Source organism: Mauremys mutica, chromosome 3 (genome assembly GCF_020497125.1).
Source record: "Mauremys mutica isolate MM-2020 ecotype Southern chromosome 3, ASM2049712v1, whole genome shotgun sequence".
Taxonomy (NCBI): domain Eukaryota; kingdom Metazoa; phylum Chordata; order Testudines; family Geoemydidae; genus Mauremys; species Mauremys mutica.
Genome location: NC_059074.1, coordinates 192,799,881 through 192,820,201, shown reverse-complemented (window position 1 = coordinate 192,820,201; position 20,321 = coordinate 192,799,881). Strand labels below are relative to the sequence as shown.

Sequence of the window (20,321 nt, the reverse complement as noted above, 5' to 3'; positions counted from 1 at the left end):
TGAACCTCTCAAAAAGGTTTGTCTGCAACACACGCAGGCAAAAGCTGCAGAGATCCACACATTTCCAGGTGAAAATGCCAAATGGTATTGGGCAAATCTCAAAATGTTCCCTCCGAAAGGAGATGAGTAAGAGGGGACACGATAAAAAACATATAAAATAAAGAAGAGTTTAGAGAAGGTAAATTTCCAAGTCTCATAACACAGGAACAAGACGATATTCAATGAAATTAAAAGGCGGGTGATTCAAAACAGATAAAAGGATATTTTTTTCATGCATTTAATAATTAGACTTAAAGTCCATTGCCTCAAGCTGCTGTTGAGGCCAGGCTCTTAACACTATTCAGAGAGGGACTGGACGTTTCTATGGATAACAAGAATATCCAGCATTATCATAGTTAATGCTAGAGGGTAACATACATTCTAGAAGAGGTATTAAACCTCCTGTTTCAGGATTTAAGCCAATCTTTATTAAAGAGCAGGATGCAATCTAATGTGGGGGACAGGAATCCCACAGATGCCTACTCAAGGTTTCTTGCACTTATCTCTGAAGCATCTGGCCACTGTCAGAGACAGAATCCTATACGCACCACAGATTTGATCCAGTATGACAACTCCTGCATGAATCCAAAATCATTGGGGCCTAGTTCATCCCATTCACTAAATCGATGGAATTACACGAGGTATGAATTTGACCCGGCATGTTTAAATTAAGTAATTTGACCAAAACATCTGAACAGAAATCTTACAAATAAAGGCTTTCTTGCAACGTTGTTGAGCTATCATGAAAATTCCACTTTCCTGCCTTTCACCATGATGAAGAAGCTTTAAAAAAAAAAAAGAAGAAAAGAAAAAGACTTACCCTGGGGGAGGAGAATTTTACAGAGCTACTTACTTGGGAGATTCGCTGTGCTTCAGCAGGGCCCAGTATACCAGGAGACTGAGAACAGCATCACATGCTAGAAAGAATGAAAATGAGAAGAGAATAAGTAAACTAAGCCATTTTGCCCTGGCAGGTTCTTATATTGCATGTATCACCATGAAACAAGTGCCTGAACAAAATATTTTTTCAGAACTCCTGTGAGGATTGAAGATTTCATTTGATTCAAATTTGGAGCAAAGGATTGGGCAGGTCTTATTTTATCCCAACCATTCACCCATCCCTAGTGTGGAGTAAAACAGATACCCTAAATTTGCATACAGAGCAGCATATTGAATTTTTGCAAGGAGGTCCTGTACTGTGAAATTACTGTCACTCTTGTCTGTGCTAACTAGGGGGTAGGCGATAGTTCTCTTTCCATCATGGAGCAGAGATGCCCACACTTCTGAAGTCTGAAGCTCAACCATTAGTTCCATTTGTTTACAGATTTATCTTAAAAATAAAACAATTGTTGAACATAAGTTCTCTTTGTTCCTTTTGAACAATACATTATTTAGGTCAATAATACACCAAACTGATATGAAACAATCGGGTACTAGGGGAATACCAGAAGAGCAACAGGTCTGAACGCCTAAAGCAAAGGAGCTCCAGCTGTAGCCATGATGTACACTATAGACCACATGATTTTATGTTTTCCCAACACATCACTTTCCCCTCTTTTCTTAGCTTCAAGGTGGGGGCTTTATTTTAATGATTAAACAATGCTGTGTACGGTACGAGAAAACATGCAGAAACCCAAGTGAAGCAAATAAACACCACAAAATGTGTTGTTGCTGTGGTGGTTTTTCCTTTACTGGAGGCCAACGGTTGTAAAGAGTACATAAATTGTGTATATTTGATAAAACTGATGTGGCTGTGACTTAGTAAAACTGGCGTGGGCCAGGTAACATTTGATGACTTATAGACAATGGTGATTATAAGTTCACTGACTCTTGTTGTGATTGCTTATGATGCTGAAGAGTTTGAGTCTATGGAGCAGACGTTCCAGAGACCTTGTCTCACAAATGTTGCCAGTCCACATTTTGGGTGGTGTCGCCACTAAGTGGTATCCTAGAACACAACGTTGTGATGCTTTTTCCATAAGCGAGTCTCTGGTATCATGAAAATATTGATTTCTGTTCACATAATAGCTTGGTGAGGTAATTGTATTTTGCAGGAAAGAGGCCTTCTATGCTGAGGTTGCATATACATAAGTATGAGCCTACCAAACATTTTCCCTCAAAAAGGCCATTTCACTTGAGATCATCATTTGAGTTGCTTTTTTCAGACAGCAAGGCCATCAATCAGCATTTGGTCACTACACTGATGGCACTGGTCATGCCAAAGCACTTAACAGGAAAACAGCAGGGTCAAGAATCAAGACCTGATCACAGATCCTATAGACCAACCACCTGGTTTCCCCATGCCACATAAGATATGGATCACAGCAAATTGCATCAGACCCTCACACAGACATTGCAATTACCTACTACACAAGTGGAAAATGAAAGACAGTCCAATATGCGACTGTGGAGAAGCTATCCAAACCATGGAACATCTAGTGAACCACTACTCTCTGAGGGCTAGTCTACACTTACCTGCTGGGTCGACGCGGTGAGTTCGACTTCTCGGAGTTCGAACTATCGCGTCTGATCTAGACGTGATAGTTCGAACTCCGGAAGCGCCGCGGTCGACTCCGGTACTCCACCACTGCAAAAGGCGGTGGCGGAGTCGACCTTGGAGCCGCGGACTTCGATCCCGCGGCGTCTGGACGGGTAAGTAGTTCGAACTAGGGTACTTCGAGTTCAGCTACGCTATTCACGTAGCTGAACCTGCGTACCCTAGTTCGACCCCCGCCCTTAGTGTAGACCTGCCCTGAGATCTTTATCCAGAGGGACAACCTGGAATCATTCCATGTCACTGAAAGTTATAGTGTGGATGACAAAATTGGACATTGACTTTTAACATTGTTTTTCAATTTGCCACATGAAAGATGAAAACCATGTAAATCATGTCTGTCTGTGAACAAGCTTTGGGCAAAAAGACACCATCACTCATGGGTCACTGGACAGCAACTACTCCCCTGACAAAATGCATACATTAAAAATGTGTGTTTCCTCCTCACCCCAGTGTCAGCTCATTCCTCTGCAAAACATCCTGGCTTTCAGAAAATAGGCTTGCTCTCTTCCCCACCTGCATGTGCAGTAGAGCAAGTATGAATATTCCTTAATTACTATTCAATAATCATATTTATCTCTTTAGCAAGCTGGATTGCAGTGGCTAATGGTATAAATGGTTCCTAGAATGACAGGGATTCCGTTTCTTTTTACTTCATGGGTTATCAAAATGGAAGCACACATCAGGATCAGTAATCTGCAGACGTTATTCAGCAAAGGTGTTTAGACCAGTTAATGCAATTTATTAGAACTTTTGGACTATGGAGCAACATGCATATTGAAATAGATTTTATTGTAAACAGGATAGCCATTTGAGTTGAAGTGAACTTTATCAGGTAAAGCAACTGACATTACCAAGTGGGAGTAAAAGAATAGCATAAGGCAAGAGTTGAAAAATAATGAAGGCTTTAACTTAATTAAATTACAGCAAAATTGTATTCTTTAATAAAAAAGAATCACATTTTCCAGTAATTCTGATTCAGTTAAATTTTTACAGTATATAAATAACTCTAATTACGCTCATATAGGTTTAGCTTTCCTGCATGCAGGCATTTAGAAAAATGTTAAATTTAATTATCTACATGCACTGGAAACTTAATACAAAAGATTATCTGAAAAGCCAGGAGCAGCAGGCCAATGTGAACAAATCTCTTATGTAATGTCTGACAAAGCCTAATGCGGGTACAGGAATAGAGCTCATTTTCCTAGGAACCATTCTCTTTGCAGATGAAATGTTTAATCATGGATCTGAGCCCACAAATAGACTGTTAACGCTGGGAGGGGAAGAGAAGAACTAGATGCAGATGCTCCACTAGATTAATGGAAGACTCTACAAGAAATTTATCAATGTCAATGTCGCCGTAATTAATTATAACTCTCCATCGACTGATATAGCCATGTTTATCAGCTGGAATTCCCAGAATAGCAGTCAGCTGACAAAGTCTTTAGTGGTGTTTTCTGCCTCTTCATCCTCCTATTTGTGACTTATCTCCCTTACAAACAGTTGTCTTTTAATTGTTCACATTGAGTTAAAGACATTCAGTGCTGCCGATTCATATGATTTTATTGTGAGACCTGTGATATTTGGTGGGTTTTTTAAGCCCCCAACTCCTTCAGTCATGTCATTACATGAAAATCTCAGCTTTCATTTTAAAAAATAAGTAGGCTTTTAGTCCTTGTGGTTCCAAAGAAAAGCTTGAATATGTTGACCCTAAAGGTTCAAACACCAGAAGGCAAATAGAAAGAATCCAGCATTTACTATTTTTATATTCTCCAGATTTTTAAACCAGATTCATGATTGTTGAAATCTTGGTGCTGAAATTACAGGATACGTACCAGAACTTGTAGACCAACTGCAACATAGAATTAAGTCTATTTTTTAATTTAATTTGAAAATACTAAACATAATATTGAAAGTACGTGTGTAGGAATATTGAACTATTGAGATTTGTAGGTAACCATCCTATTTCTAACAAACTTTTGTATATAAAACTGATTTGGTTTGAAATGTGAAGCAGTACAAATTAAAATAAATGGGAAATACTGGATCTCTCAATAGATTAAACAGGATACTGGTCTTGTCACATATAGATCACTGGTATCTGGTCCCAGATGATAGGGAACAAAAGTTTTTACTACCTGAGTGTTCTTCAGTGGTCTGTCATAAATGAAATAATGATCTCATTCTAGTTCCTAGTGGATAACTCTCCATATCATACATCACCACCAGAACTGGTTCTGCAGCCTTGGTAGAGAGGCCAAAGATTGGATGGACATGAGAACCAAAATACCTTCTCACCACCAGAAGTAGTCTATCTAGGACAAGTTGGAGGCACATTGGCAGGGCATTATGAGGAGGCCTCTATGCTATTGTCCATGTTCTACCTGTCCTGGGACTAGGACATCATAGAGGACATCACTTTATACTACTACCTTTCCAGCACCTTCATCATGTATCACGTTGACAGAAAAATTGTTTTTCATTTTCCAAGTTTGTTATATAAAAGCAGGTAATTGTTCAACAGCCCTGTACACCTCAAATGAACCTACTAGAACCTGAAACAGGACAATGACACAGCTTACGAAAAACTCCACTTCATTCTGAAGTATACGGTAAATACTGGACCCAGTCCTGCTCACCTATTGACTTCAATGGGTTCAGGATGGAACCCAAAGGGAAAACATTTTTTTTAAATGTTATTGCATTTTAGGAACTTTCTTCGTTGTTCTTTTACACACTAGTTTCTCACTGCTTCTTCGGTGCATCGTTTTGTAAATAGCTTAATTATTATTTACAAGTATTCAAAAAGGTGCTAGGCCCTTCACAAAATAAATAAAGACATGACACCTGACCCAGAGAGTACACAATCTAAATTCAGCATGACGCAAGGAGAGTGGTTCATAAACCCACACGAAGAGGATATGCAAAAGGTGATATAAGATCACATATGTGGGACTTGTCAATGGGAGTCTTTCCATTGAATCTTCAATGGGCTTTAGATTATTCCCTTACTCAGTAAGTCCCCAGTCCTATAGCTGACTCCATGCAACCTGACTCCTGTATCCCACACAGAGCCCTACTGAAATTAAGGAGCTCCACATGGATACAAGGATCTGCTCAAACAGATCACAGATCAATTGTGGGATCAGGGCCTAAGGCACGTACACATCTCAATTATTTTCTCACGTGAGTAGAGTGAAGGAGGGTATGAGTGCATGAGAGACCTTTCCTCTCCCTCAATTTTTACAGGTGATATAACATTAGCGTTGTGTGATGCAGCAGGCAGAGCTGTAGGAAAGGGATCATTACTGAGCATGCTAAGAGACCAGTGTTACATGCCAAGGCATTGGAATTTATCCCACAGCATCTGGAATTCCTGAGCCCCTGTCATGCTCCGTCCCTCCTGAAGCCTGAGCCTCTTTCTCCAGTTCCACTCATCATACTACAGGCAAGAGGGCAGAAGTCTTTATGGGACAGATTTTCGCTCCCAGCTACAAAGCACACATCAGTTCTAATCCCAAGTCTGCAGTGCGTTTTATGTGGTCATTGTTTTCTTTGTATAATCTATCTGAATTTCATTATCTATTTGTCACATACATGCAAGAGAACAGGGAATCAAGATCCAGGCCATTACAGAACACTATCATGTACAAGGCCTGGAGCAACCGCACAGGTGCAAACTAATCTCCAGTCGTGTAGTTTGAAATGAAAGATTTTTGGCCAGGGAGGACAAGTGTCTCCTGAGAATGGCGCTTTCAAATGACGTGTCATTTCCTAGCATTCATGCTCACCACTGTTAGCTATAAACAGAAGCCTGATTCCTTGAATGCAACATGAATCCACAACATTCTGGCCAGAGATATGAATGTCAGTGATGGGGTCATCATGACATACAGGACAGTTTAAAATGGTTATAAGGCATCTCCATGACCTCCTCTGCTCTATACCAGAATGACTTTCCCATCAATGGTGTAGTGATGTTACAGGCTCTACAATTACAGTGATTGAGATGGCAATGCTAAATATCCACATAGCATCTGATACATGATCCGCAATTGCTCCTTTCTGACCTGTTCCCCAAATGCTTATCCACGTGAGTAACCCCACACATGTGAGCAGGCCCACTGAGCTCAATGGGACGACTCACAAGAGCAAAGGCAAATACATACGTACATGTCTGCAGTTGGAGCCTTACTGACCTGATTGCCATTATGGAAGTTTCGAACATAACAAGAAATATGGTTTTTCAAGTGGAAAAAAATCTGAACTTGACTGCTTACCTGGTCATTCAGGGATCATTTTAACTGTCAAACACAGTTGTTTTCTTACAGTACTTTTAAATTGCTGGTGCACAAGATTAATTTAAAAAATGAAAAATCTTCTCAAGAGTGTCATGTCAGCAAAGTTCTCCCTCTTTAACAGCCAAGATAATAACACACTTGCATTTTTAGAAGCCTGCGCCCAAAAGCTAAAGGCCCCTTAACAAAAATGGTAAAAATATAATTACTATCAATAAGAAATGTATCTAAGACTGGAAAGAAATAAAACAAAGGCTAAAACACCACCATGTTTAACGTTCATTGAAAAGCACCTCTGGTCCAGAGTCTGCCACTCTTAGGGCTTGTCTACACTACCCGCTGGATCGGCAGGCAGCGATCAGTCCAGTGGGGTTGATTTATTGCATCTAGTATAAACACAATAAATCAACTGCTGAGCGCTCTCCCATCCATAGACGCCAACTTTCCCGGTACCAGTGGGTGCTCACTACCCCACCCCCAGCCCCGCCCCGACTCCACCCTTTCCCCGCCCCTGTCCAGCCCCCATTCCAACCCCTTCCCCAAAGTCCCCGCCCCAACTCTGCTCCCTCCCTGCCCCTATTGGACCCCCTCCCCAAATCCCCGCCCTGGCCCCACCTCTTCGCCAAGCGTGCTGTGTTCCCCCTCCTCCCCCCTCCCTCCCAGCCGTGTGAAACAACCCTTTCGCAGCGCAAGCACTGGGAGGTAGGGGGGAAAAGCAGGCATGCAGCACGCTCAGGAGAGGAGGTAGAGCGGAGGCAGAGGTGAGCTGGGGCAGGGCGGGGAGCTGCCGGTGGGTGCTAAACACCCACCAATTTTTCCCTGTGGGTGCTCCAGCCCCGGAGCACCCACAGAGTCGGCACCTATGCTCCCATCGACTCCAGTACTCCACCAGAATGAAAAGCGCAAGCAGAGTTGACGGGACAGCATCAGCTGTCAACTTACCACAGTGAAGACACCACAGTGAAGACATTGTGGTAAGTAGATCTAAGTACGTCGACTTCAGCTATGCTATTCACGTAGCTGAAGTTGCGTATCTTAGATCGACTCTGCGTGGTAGTGTAGGCAGGCCCTTACTCACACTGAATAGTACCTTTACCTGCAAGGAGTCCTATTGAAATCAAGGTGAGTAAGGGAGACAGGATGTGGACCAGGAGGCTCTGGGAGGTCTACAAAGGTGAATAAGGTATGACCGTCTACATTTTTAGATAGGGGAGGTGAGGCACAAGGTGCTGTAAACAGTCACAGGCCAACTTAGTGCAACAGTCAGGGACAGATCACAGGGGAGCTTGGCTTTGCTCTGGCTTACACTGCTGAAAAAACGGTGCAACTCCACTGATTTCAAAAGAGCTACCTCCTGATTTACACTGGCAATGGAACAGAATCAGCCCCCAGGTCTCCTGGCACCACCTGGCTCTTACACAAGTGTGCAGTGGGTGGAGAGAGCATAAGGAGCCCTGTGTGTGGCTCACATAAGGACAGGTCAAATGGCAGTGCTTCCCGGGAGATGCACAGCACCTCGACGACGGCGGGATGGGCAGGGCCATGGGAGCACTGCAGCCTGGCTGTGCAAGGGAAAAGGAAGCAGAGCCCCCGCCCCATAGGAATGTAGAAACAGGTGAACAAGCAGTATCCAGGAGCTCCAAGAGACACGCCTGCCTCCAAGAAACAGAATCCCTCTGGGGCTGTGCTATGCCAAAGACGGGCTGGGCCTACGCTCCACTATCAAGCCCTGCATGATTACCACATTTCCAAACACTAGCCTGCAGCAACAGTAAGCAAAAAAACGGGTCTGGATTTTAATATGAATGGACTTTGAATGAAAGAATGTGTCTGAGTGAAAAAGCAATCACAGCAAAAAGAAATACAACCAAGTTTGCCTGCTGACCCACTTTTATAAATAAGCAAGGAACGCTTGGGAATGACATCACAGAGCCAAATCCCCTAGCTGCCAATATTTATGGATTCTGCCTAGTTTCCTCTTATAACCTCCTCCTACCTGAAGGTCGGCTTAGGGTTACTAGAAATGACCACAAGTGCTATTACAGCAGAAGACCAATCCTTCCCTTAATTAATAAGGCAGTAATTTAGCACTGCAGTGATTAATTTGTATATTATTGTATAGTGAGGTCAACTCCAGGCAAGTATTAGATTATTTATAACTTCAAAAAGTTACGTTGCAGGCTCATTTGCCAGACTTCCATGTGAGGCAGCATTTGATAGAAATATGGAAAATGGCCTGAACTTTAAATGACAAACAGATGAGAAGGTCTGATGAAAATCAAATACTTTTGAAGCCCATGTGTTTTCACGGGGAATATAAATGGGATTTTTAATTGATGTTGACTTTAGCTCATGGTAAACATTTTGGGTGATCTCAATTAGTGGGGTTACAAGAAACAGTAAAGAAAGGAATTTGATTATGGCTAGCCCTAAAGAAAACCTGACTGAAGTATCCCAAAGCTTCCTAACTTTGGAAATAATCCAATCCACAATGAAACGACCTGCACTCAACATTTTTTTACAAACATACTGTACAGAACCTGCATGTTAACACCAATGATGCTGAGTAGAGCAATTTTTTTTTCCATTTTGACCGATTAGTTCCATTTAGAAACATGGCTACATTTGGTTAGGGCACTAGCCTGGGAGTCTGAAGACATGGGTTCAATTCTCAGCTCTGTCACAGGCTTGCTTGCTTGCTTGCTTGCTTACTGACTGTGGAGGGAGGGATAGCTCAGTGGTTCACACATTGGCCTACTAAACCCAGGGATGTACGTTCAATCCTTGCAGGGGCCACTTATGGAGGGGGCAGGGAACAGTACTTGGTCCTGCTAGTGAAATCAGGAGGCTAGCCTCAATGACCTTTCAGGGTCCCTTCCAGTTCTATGATATAGCTATATCTCCATATATTATTTAATCTCTCTATGCCTCAATTCCCAGTCTATAAACTGGGGATAAGAGCAATTCCCAACCTCACAGGGGTGTTGTGAGGTTACATACATTAAACATTGAGAGATGCTCAGATACTATGGTAATGGAGGCATACCAGTACCTAAGACAGTTATTCAAATTTACTCCCTGATGCTTTAGTTTCACCATCATCTCGACTGGAATCCCAATGGCTCACAGGTTCCCAACTACAGCAGTGATGAACCCATGTCAGGAAACTATTTTTAAACTTGATCTTAAAAATAGATTCTATCAGCAAGAGTAAAATACAACTTTCCTGCTGAGTATGGATGGGCAAAGTTGTTTTACAGCAAAGTTAGAAACCCTTTGTGCGGATTGTTTCTAAGGGAAAACCATCTTACTAACTTAACAGCTTGCATACAAATGCCCTACCAACAAGGAAGTTTTACCTGTGCTTGGACAGACTTTAACATGTTTTTCTAACACTGCTTTAAAAAGTATTTTTCTTGGTTCACACTGGCCAGGCAAACTGTATTAGCAAAAGGCATTTTTGAACATGTTTAAACATTTTTTTCTAACAGGGCTGTAATTCCGTCATGGACGAGGAGCCTAATTCATCACTGGGTTGTGCTGGTTTTAATTCCGTGGAATTAGGCTAGTGTAACACTGATGTGGCAGAGTGGTGAATCAAACCAGAGCCTTTATGTGCAAGCCTTTCAGGGCCTGATCCTACCTCCACGGGGCCTGATTCTCTTCTCAGCTTATCTCACTGGGAAGCAGAAGTATCCTCAGCGAAGTCAATGGAGTTACGCTGGGGTGAAACCAGTATACGTGAGAAAAGAATCAGGGCCAGTTAAGTCATTGGGAGCTTTTCCCACTAACATCGACAGGGGCAGGATGATGCGTCAGCTAAGTGTATTTCCCCTATTTAAAATAAGCATGTTGCTTCTGTGTCTCTCCTTCCTGAAGAGGATTATAAAACAAGTGGAAGTACCTGCATGGGCCATCTACAGTGATGGAAGGTTAGTTCTTTCTCCAGCACCTGTGTGTGTCTGCTGAGATTGGAAGCCTTGTTGTCAGTCTATTATTCACAGGGTTCAAAAGTAACAAACTGGAAGGACATATCTAGTGGCTTCCTGGATCTGGTGCTATTCAATATTTTCATTAATGACTTGGACAACAAAGTGGAGAGTACGCTTACAAAATTTGCAAATGACACCAATCTGGAGGGGCGGGATGTTGAAAGCACTGTGAAGGACAGGATTAGAATTCAAAAGCACCTTGATAAATTGGAGAATTGGACTGAAATAAACAAGATGAAATGCAAAAAAGACAAGTGCAAATTACTACACTTAGGAAGGAAAAATCAAATGCACAAATACAAAACTGGGAATAACTGGATAGGTGGTAGTATTGCAGAAAAGCATCTAGGGATTATAGTGGATCACAAATTGAATTTGAGATAATGACCAGATACAGTTGCAAAAAAGGCTAATACTCTGGAGTGTATTAACAGGAGTGTCATATGTAAGACACCGGAGGTAATTGTTCCACTCTACTCAGCACTAGGGAGGCTCCAGTCAGAGTACTGTATCCAGTTTTGGGTGCCACCCTTTAGGAAAGATGTGGACAAATTGGAGAGAGTCCAGAGGAGGGAAATTACAATTATAAAATGTTTAAAAAACCTTATCTATGAAGAAAGGTTAAAAAACTGGACATGTTTAGTCTTGAGAAAAGAAGGTTGAGGGGGGACCTGATAAGTCTTCAGATATGTTAAGGGCAGTTATAAAAAGGACTGTGATCAGTTGTTCTCCATGTCCACTGAAGGCAGGACAAGTAGTAATGGGCTTAATCTTCAGCAAGGGAGATGTAGATTAGATATTAGGAAGAACTTTCTAACTATAAGGATAGTTAAGTACTGGAATAGGTTCCCGAGGGAGGCTGTGGAATTCCTGTCTTTGGAAGGTTTTAAGAAAAAGGTTAGATAAACACTGTCAAGGATAGTCTAGGTAAGGGACTGGCAACGTTTGGCCCCGCAGCCCACCAGGGTAAGCCCCCTGGCAGGCTGGGCCGGTTTGTTTACTTGCCGCATCCATAGGTTCGGCCAATCGCAGTTCCCACTGGCCACGGTTTGCCTCTCCAGGCCAACGGGGGCTGCGGGAAGCAGCGCTGGATGAGGGATGTGCTGGCCACAGCTTCACGCAGCCCCCGGTGACCTGCAGCAGCAAATGGTGGCCAGTGGGAACCGTGATTGGCCGAACCTGCGGATGCAGCAGGTAAACAAACCGGCCCAGTCCACCAGGGAGCTTACCCTGGTGGGCCACGTGCCAAATGTTGCTGATCCCTGGTCTAGGTATACTTGGTCCTGCTCCAGCACAGGGAGATGGACTAGATGGCCTCCAGAGACCCCTTCCAGCCCTACATTGCTATGATTCCATAAGTCCCCATACAGAATAGAATATATCAGAGTTGGGACCCCATACAACTCCCTCCCAAAGTTACCTTCACCTCCACTTATAGCCCCAGGTGCTCTATAACAGCCTGCAAGCCACCCCCAACTGCAGACTGTGGCAAACATACACCCCTCACTGCTATAGTCCCCCAGTTTGTCATTCCTGTATTGTAGCTTTGTTCAGGTCCAAGAAAACCTGGGGTATATACACTGCTAATAGGTAACTCAAACAGTTGTGCATTACTCCCAAAATAATCCTCATTCAATATGCCATCCAAACAAAGCATGGTCAATATGCACTTAAATCACTTTCCCCCAACCCTCTCCTCCCAATGGAATAGATACGATATTTTACCACCCAGAGGAAGTTGTTGCTCAGAAAACTGAGGAGAAATCATGGAACAATGGAATTGTTCTTCTAAACCACAGACTCACCTGGGAATATAAATTCTAGGCTTGCTATTCATCTAATTAATGTTTCAATGGAGTGGATCATTTTTTTGTCTGCAATTTGAACAGCAGAAGATAGAATATCAAAACGCCAAAGCTTGGCACTTTGAAGTTATTTTTCTCATTAGCTTATACGCTTCAGGATACAGTTAGATTCCCTAGAGAGCTGTCATTTTTCGTACGACAATCAGAAATGTATAAGTATCAGTTTTGAAAATACATACGGCTAAGAACAAAGAGAAACAGATTGATCAAACAGTGGGACAATGTGCAGAAGTTGTTAATACAAAATAATTATGAGCAGTGGCTAGTTTCCACAAATCAACATCTAAATGTGGACGCCATATTTTCAATTAGACCCAGTCATTTTCAGATGTAATGGGAAGTGGAATACAATATTTACATCTGATGTATGAACACAACTGTAAAGAATCAGTGCCATCTGGCTAGGAAGGATTTTTGTCTTTTAGGGTCGCCCAGACAAGAACAACAGTTTAGACGACATGGGAGCCTCAGACTTTCCACCACATTGTTTGCAGGGTGATTTTTAACAGGAGATGCACAAAGTTTTAGGGGTATTGCTTTACCAATAAGTCCGAACATGGGGAATAAACCTTGATTGAGGTCCAGAGGTTGGAGTGGAAATTTGTGTTCCTTCAATGAAGGTTTATACTTCCACATGCATTACATTGTTGTCCAATTTCAGAGCTGTGTAAGCGGGCCCAAAGCCCAGTCTGGATTTACCCGTGTATATCTCATAATGCCTGTCACAAGACATCGCAAGTAATCACAACACATAGTGCTATGAATGCTAATAAAAATAAATAAACCAATGACTGATGAAGAATTTTATCCCAAAATATAAGCCATCTTATATTGTATTTCAGGAGCACTGTAGCATTAATTGTTTACATACTAATTTAGCTCTGTTTACCAGGAATTAACGCCATCTCTATTTACTGGAGCTAAGTGCCTGTGCCAAAACTTTTTTTTTTTTAAACTGATCATGTTTCCTAGAGAGAGTCTGCACCTCTGCTTAGGAAGAGAGAGTAAAGAAACAGTGAACTTTCTTGCACATACTGCCTCTCAAGTCTTTCCACTGGCAAGCAGCTTTGTGTTTTCTCTGCTACAAGAGCTAACAAGCCTCTGAAAAGCTTGGAGCCCGTTTGAGTTTCTAATGATGTGTAAATCTAGGGGATGAAGGAATTGTGTCATCATGTGAGAGATTTTTCCATGCTGGTAAAGGAGTACTCAGGGCTCTGTTTGTCCAACGTTGCCTGCAACGCTGCCCTGTGCTCTAGCAGGGAGCTCACTGCAGAAATGCACCCTAGAGCTTGGCTCTCACACAAACAAGTCTTCGGGGACAAAACAACACACAAAAATAGCAACAGCGGGTAAAAGCTGATCAGCTGAATTTAATGGAAAAGCTCTTCATATTTTAGGACTTACTGATACTGGACCAGATCCTCGGTGCAAACTGGTGTCGCTCTATTGATGTGAATAAAGCAAGAGGATCTGGCCCATAATAGTCCCCCCCCCTTTAACTGAAAGCGTTTATACATTTAAAGTTGCCAATTTGTGCTGTGCCCTGCACCCACCCCTATGGGGCTTCATGTATTCGCATGAAAATATAAGATTTAAAAACACAGGCCTAGATGCTCTGCTGGTATAAAATCAGCACAGATCCAGTGACTTCACTCTGATTTTCCATCAGCTTAGGACACGGCTCATAAATATTTGGACTTCTGAAAAGAAGAAAAAAAAAACCAAGTTTGGTTGTGTGATGTGTCTATCGCTGATGTCTATCCTGCAAGCTTCTGTCCAGTGAGAGGAGAGGTGGGCAAACTTTTTTGGTATGGAAATTGTATGGCGGGCCATGAATGCTCACAAAATTGGGGGTTGGGCAGTGGGAGGGAGTGAGGGCTCTGGCTGGGGGATGCGGGCTCTGGAGTGGGACCAGAAATGAAGAGTTCTGGGTGCAGGAGGGGGCTCCGGGCTGGGGCAGGGAGTTAGGGTGTGGGGGGTGTGAGGGTTCCGGCTGGGGGTGTGGGCTCTGGGTTGGGGCTGGGGATGAGGGGTTCGGGGTGCAGGAGGGTACTCCAGGCTGGGACCAAAGGGGTTCAGAGGATAGGAGGGGGATCAGGGCTAGGGCAGGGGGTTGGAGCACAGGAGGGGGTCGGGGTGCAGGTTCCTGGCAGCGCTTACCTCAAGCAGCTCCCGGAAGCAGCAGCATGTCCCCCTCTCCAGCTCCTACGCGGCAGCATGGCCAGGTGGCTCTGCACTCTGCCCTGTCCACTTGGTGTCACCCCTGCAGCTCCCATTCGCCACGGTGCCTGGCCAATGGGAGCTGTGGGGGCGGTGCTTGGGGCAGGGACAGCATGCAGAGCCCCCTGGCTGCCCCTATGCATAGGAGCTGGAGAGGGACATGCCACTACTTCCGGGAGCCGCACGGAGCCATGGCATGTACGGAGCGGGGTAAGCCCCCAACCCCGCTCTCCGGCCAGAGCACCAGAGCAGGGCAAGCCCTGGACCCCGGTCCCTGGCGGGAGCTCAAAGGCCAGATTGAAATGTCTGAAGGGCTAGATGCGGTCCCCAGGCCGTAGTTTGCCCATCCCTGACTAAGAGATACTAACATCGCTTTGCTCGCACCTGAACTCCCAATTTTTTTTTAATAAGTAAAATGTAATATAATCTAGAAAACAGCCAACAGGCCTTTTTCGGTTGTTCTTGTTGCTAGTTACCAGAGTGCATTTACAGCCCTTGTCATCCAAGGATCTCAAAACACTTCACAAGCATTGAGGAATGGAGCCTGAAAACACCCTTATGAGAAGAGGAGTACTTGTGGCACCTTAGAAACTAACACATTTATTTGAGCATAAGCTTTCGTGGGCTATAGCCCACTTCATCGGATGCATAGAATGGAATATATAGTAAGGAGATATATATATACACATACAGAGAACATGAAAAGGTGGGAGTTCTCCTACCAACTCTAAGGCCATGGCTACACTTGCAAATTTGCAGCGCTGCAGCAGGGTGTGAAAAAACACCCTCTGCAGCGCTGCAAATTGCGGCGCTACAAAGCGCCAGTGTAGTCAAAGCCCCAGCGCTGGGAGCGCGGCTCCCAGCGCTGTCCGTTATTCCCCACAGGGAGGTGGAGTATGGACAGCGCTGGGAGAGCTTTCTCCCAGCGCTGGCGCTTTGACTACACTTAGCGCTTCAAAGCGCTGCCGCGGGAGCGCTGCCGCGGCAGCGCTTTGAAGCGCTAATGTAGCCATAGCCTAAGAGGCTAATTCATTAAGAGAAAAAAAATTTGTAGTGATAATCCAGATAGCCCATTACAGACAGTTTGACAAGAGGTGTGAGAATACTTAACATGGGGAAATAGATTCAATGTGTGTAATGGCTCAGCCATTCCCAGTCTCTATTCAAGCCTATGGGAAGGTAAGCTTTATATACATCCTGGGTAAACTGAGGTGCAGAGATGTACACAGCAAGGACCTGACTCGGCACTGCCTTACCTTAGTTTTACACTATAGAATCAATGGTGTTACACCAGCATAAATCAAGATTAACGCTGGGGTGAGTCAGGACATTTGTCTTTAGGAAAGCTTGGAGGGTGGGGAGGAATGCAGGAGTCTTTCCAACTCCCGTGGTCCTATCTAGTCTCCAAACACGCTTTTTCCTTGCTAGCTTCCCAGTATTCACACACTACAATGGGTTCTGCTTCACCATGCCAGGTCCTGCTCTGCACTGAATCCAATATATGGACAGATTCTAATATCCTTACTCTTACGTGGTTGTACCTTAATATGCGAATAGTCCCATGGACTTCAATGGTCCTGCACATGGAGGAAGGTCCTATTCAGCACAAGTGAATGAATCACAATTTGGCCCAGAGAATATGTCTGGCTGTTACACCTATTTTTAGCTACACCTAAACAAATCTTGATCTGCTGATTTCAGAATTTTTTTTTTAAATTAAACAGACTGTTTTCCTTTTAAAACATTGTCCTCCTGGGTCTCTTAGAGATAATAATTACCACTCTGCTCAGCTAGTGCTGTCATTATGTTGCTCAATAAATGGATCATTTTTAACTCTCAGGAGCATTGGGAGCTCCATGACTTCCTCATGTAAGAGTCAGAATGTGTCAGCTTTGTTTAGCAAATATAATCTTTAAAGTCTTTGCTCTCTGCATTGTTTATGGATCAGCACTGAGCAAACTGCAGGATGCACAGCTAGACTTTTTAAGACATGAAATGTATTGGAAATGGAGGCCTAACATTGAAGAGTTTTCCAGGAATGTGTAAAGCAATTCTGACCAAACACTACCCAGGCTATTTTTAGACTTCATGCTATAGGCATCTGCGCTTTGTCCTTGAAACACTGGCCCAGGTCCTAAAGTGGTGTAAAGCAGCGGAGTTCTGTTGAAGTCATCTGGAATCATTGATGGATTGTGCCCATGATGTCTTAGCCACCATGACACTACGTAATGCCTCACTGAAGCCCGGGGCTGATCACAAATAGCACCAGTTCACCCCTCTGTCCATGCAGCATTCATCTTTCATGTCAGGTCTATTTAAAGTATTGCATGTGGGACGGTCTCTCTCAAGGCCCAAACTTGAGAAGCAACACACCTGGCTCAACTCCACTTGGCTATGAGGAGGGCTGAGGGACATTCAGTACCTCTTAGGAAGGATGCAGAGGAGACGTGTGGGGGGGACATGGAGGGTCAAGTGCCCCCCAGATTGGCCTGCTGGGGGCAGGGAGAGGGAGGGGCTCTGTCCTTCTCTCCCTGCATCCCCCCCCCCCCCCCCCAGCATGCTCAGCCCCTATCTCTGGCAGCCAAGCCCGGGCAGGCAGAAGCAGCTCCATCCTGCTCTCAGGGAGAGTAGCCGAATGTGCAAGGGGGAGGTGCAGGGAGAGAACAGAGCCGCCCCCCTCCAAGTACCGTGGGGGGGAGAGTGCTGTGGCACCGGGAGAGAGGATGTCACTAGGCAGGGGAGAGACATAGGGCGATCACATATCCTCCCCTTTCTATTGCGTCCCCCCCAGTATGGGGAGGCACGAGTCGTCTATGGAAGAATGGGAACCAGATTCAGCGCCAGGGTAATCAAAACCTCTATCTAAAGTGCAGCAGGGAATGCCAGAAATAGAGCTTTGAATTTCCTACCATTTTTCACTCTAAAGCCTTAACGTCATCTAGTTAGTTCAGCCACAGGGGGAAGAGGGGAGCTATTGCTCCCTTAGCCAGAGAGGGCTCACGTATCTCAGTGGGCTCAATCAGCTAGTGCATCAAAGAACTCACAGCAGCCACAAGATTTTAGTCCCTTTTCTTTAGAACTTGAGTTGCATTTTTCCCCAAATATGTAAACCTCGTCCTTTCCTCTGCCTCAGGCTCTCCTGCAGGAGCCTATCTACTCCCTGCAGTCTCACTCACCATGGCCTCTCCCCAGGGGCAAGTCTCTCTACTCCCTTCTGCTGGAGCTTTCGTCCAGCAGACTGGCTTCCAGTCTTCCTAGCCTGCTCCCGGCAGGGTTACATGCCCAGACCATCTGCCTGGGAGCTAAGGGGAACTGCTCTGCTCCAGTCCTGTCCCTAGACCACTCCCTGAACTCAGGGTGCCATTAATATTCCAGCAGGCCTGACTCTGAATTACACTCGTCTACTGTGTCACCCTGGGACTTATTTCCTTCATCTGGGACTGGACTGAGCCTGGCACAGGGAGCATCTGAGCCCCACCCACCTTACAGGGTGGTTGCTCCCTGCACTATAAAGATGCTCCCCACATACATATCACTCTCCCTTGGGTTGACATTGTGCCAGTTTGGTCCTTGTATTAATCTATGTGATTCTGCAATGCGTGTTCCAGCAGAGAGAGGCTGTGAGGAACATATTTTACAAATAGAGCCCAAATCATCCCCTTCTGCAGAAAACCCTAAATGAGTGGGATTGGAGGAAGCCAGGAAGAAACCTCTAGATCAGGGGTCTCAAACTGTGGGTTGGGACCCCAAAGTGGGTCATGACCCCATTTTAATGCAGTCACCAAGGCTAATGTTGGTCCTGGGTCCTAGCAAGTCTGAAGCCCAAGCCCCACCACCCAGGGCTAAAGTTACTTGCCCCCTATTCAGGGAGAGGGGCTCAGGCTTTGGGGCTCAGGCTTCGGTTCCCGCTCCTGGAGTAATGTAGTATTTTTTTTTGTCAGAAGGGGGTCACGGTGCAAGGGAAGTTTGAGAACCACTGCTCTAGATTCTCCTCATGAAGTCTCCTCCATATTCCTCCACTTCAGATCCCCTAAAGTCTTCACCAATCTCGGGCAATCCACTGGAGGACAGAGCAATCTCTGCAGAGGCCCTTGCCTCCATGCTGCCTCTCCTGGTGCTCCCACCAACCTCGCTTGCTAGTACAGCCCTGGCGGCTTCCACTGCTCAGGAGTTAATACAGCCGTAGGCTGATTAACTGACCTATCCTGAGCAGATTAGCCACAGGCCTGGGACAGAAGATGTGTATTCCCCAGTGTCCGCATCTCATCTCCTCTCCACATGGGGACCCTGGACCACACAGAGAGCCCTCACGATATCTGGGAGAAGAGGTGGTGGTAAGGATGGCAGACCCCCAATGTGATGTGCTCCATGTGCAGAATCACAGGATGCAATCTAGACTCCTGTTAACAAAACAATAGACACATGGGAGAGACTGAAACACAAGCCATTGTACTTAGCTTTCCTAACATCCACAACACGTATTAAAAATGGTGTGCAACACCTGAATGCAATTCTTCAGATTGCCGATACTATAAGCAGAGCATTTTCATGCCAGTGGTAACCTGATCCTGCCCAGCTGGGTTGGCTGCCTGACAGGAAAGTCATTCCATCTTACTGTATAGCTATGCTACATCTGTGAAGACAAAGAACACTGCTATAAAGGGGTTTCCAACCACAGCAGGGGGGAAAAAAGATGACCAGATCTGCTGCACTCATGCCGAATATGAACACACACAAGAACATCAACAAGATGAAGGGGCTCTCAGACAGGCAATCTTGATCGCCAATATCACACGGCCTAGAATTCTACCCAACTAAACTGATGCTGAGCAACAGAGAGTTCAAACATATTGAACTCAAGCCAATACACAGAAGCACAAATTGGAGAGATGAGCTGGACTCTGCATGTAATTAAATTGCATCTTCAGATTAGCAGAGCCAAAAATAGGCTGGATTCACATTGCATTTTACAAAAGTATTTCACCCAACTACTATGGGGAAAGGGTCTCACTGATAGACCCAAAGGCAAAGCACAATTTAATTAAGTCGTAAGAAAGGAAAAAAAAGCCCTTCTTTCACTTAGCTCTTGTATGCTGCCTGAAAAATTAAATAATGTTCATTTATATCGGGTGACTTCTACAATGCTGAACATATAAAGGACATATAAAATGTGTGCAAGGATTAGGCGCGTAAGAGAAATTTTTCAAAGCACCTAAATGACTAAGGACATGACTACACTGCACCTGAAATGGACAATGTCTACCCAGTTATTTTTAGCATGCTAGTGCGAGCCCTGCTAAAAATAGCTGGGTAGACATTGTGGCTCAGGCTGGAGCTTAGGCTCGCAAGCCAG

The 20,321-nt window shown here is 44.5% G+C and overlaps 1 long non-coding RNA gene across 2 annotated transcripts in view; it reads right to left on the bottom strand.

Annotated features, from left to right (window-relative positions):
- LOC123367066 overlaps nucleotides 1-20,321 on the bottom strand; it is a 265,819-nt gene that overhangs the window by 209,641 nt on the left and 35,857 nt on the right. For both annotated transcript variants that reach the window (XR_006578292.1, XR_006578293.1), the window contains exon 2: nucleotides 893-956. This is a non-coding gene — a long non-coding RNA (uncharacterized LOC123367066). The remainder of the gene's footprint in view (nucleotides 1-892; nucleotides 957-20,321) is intronic.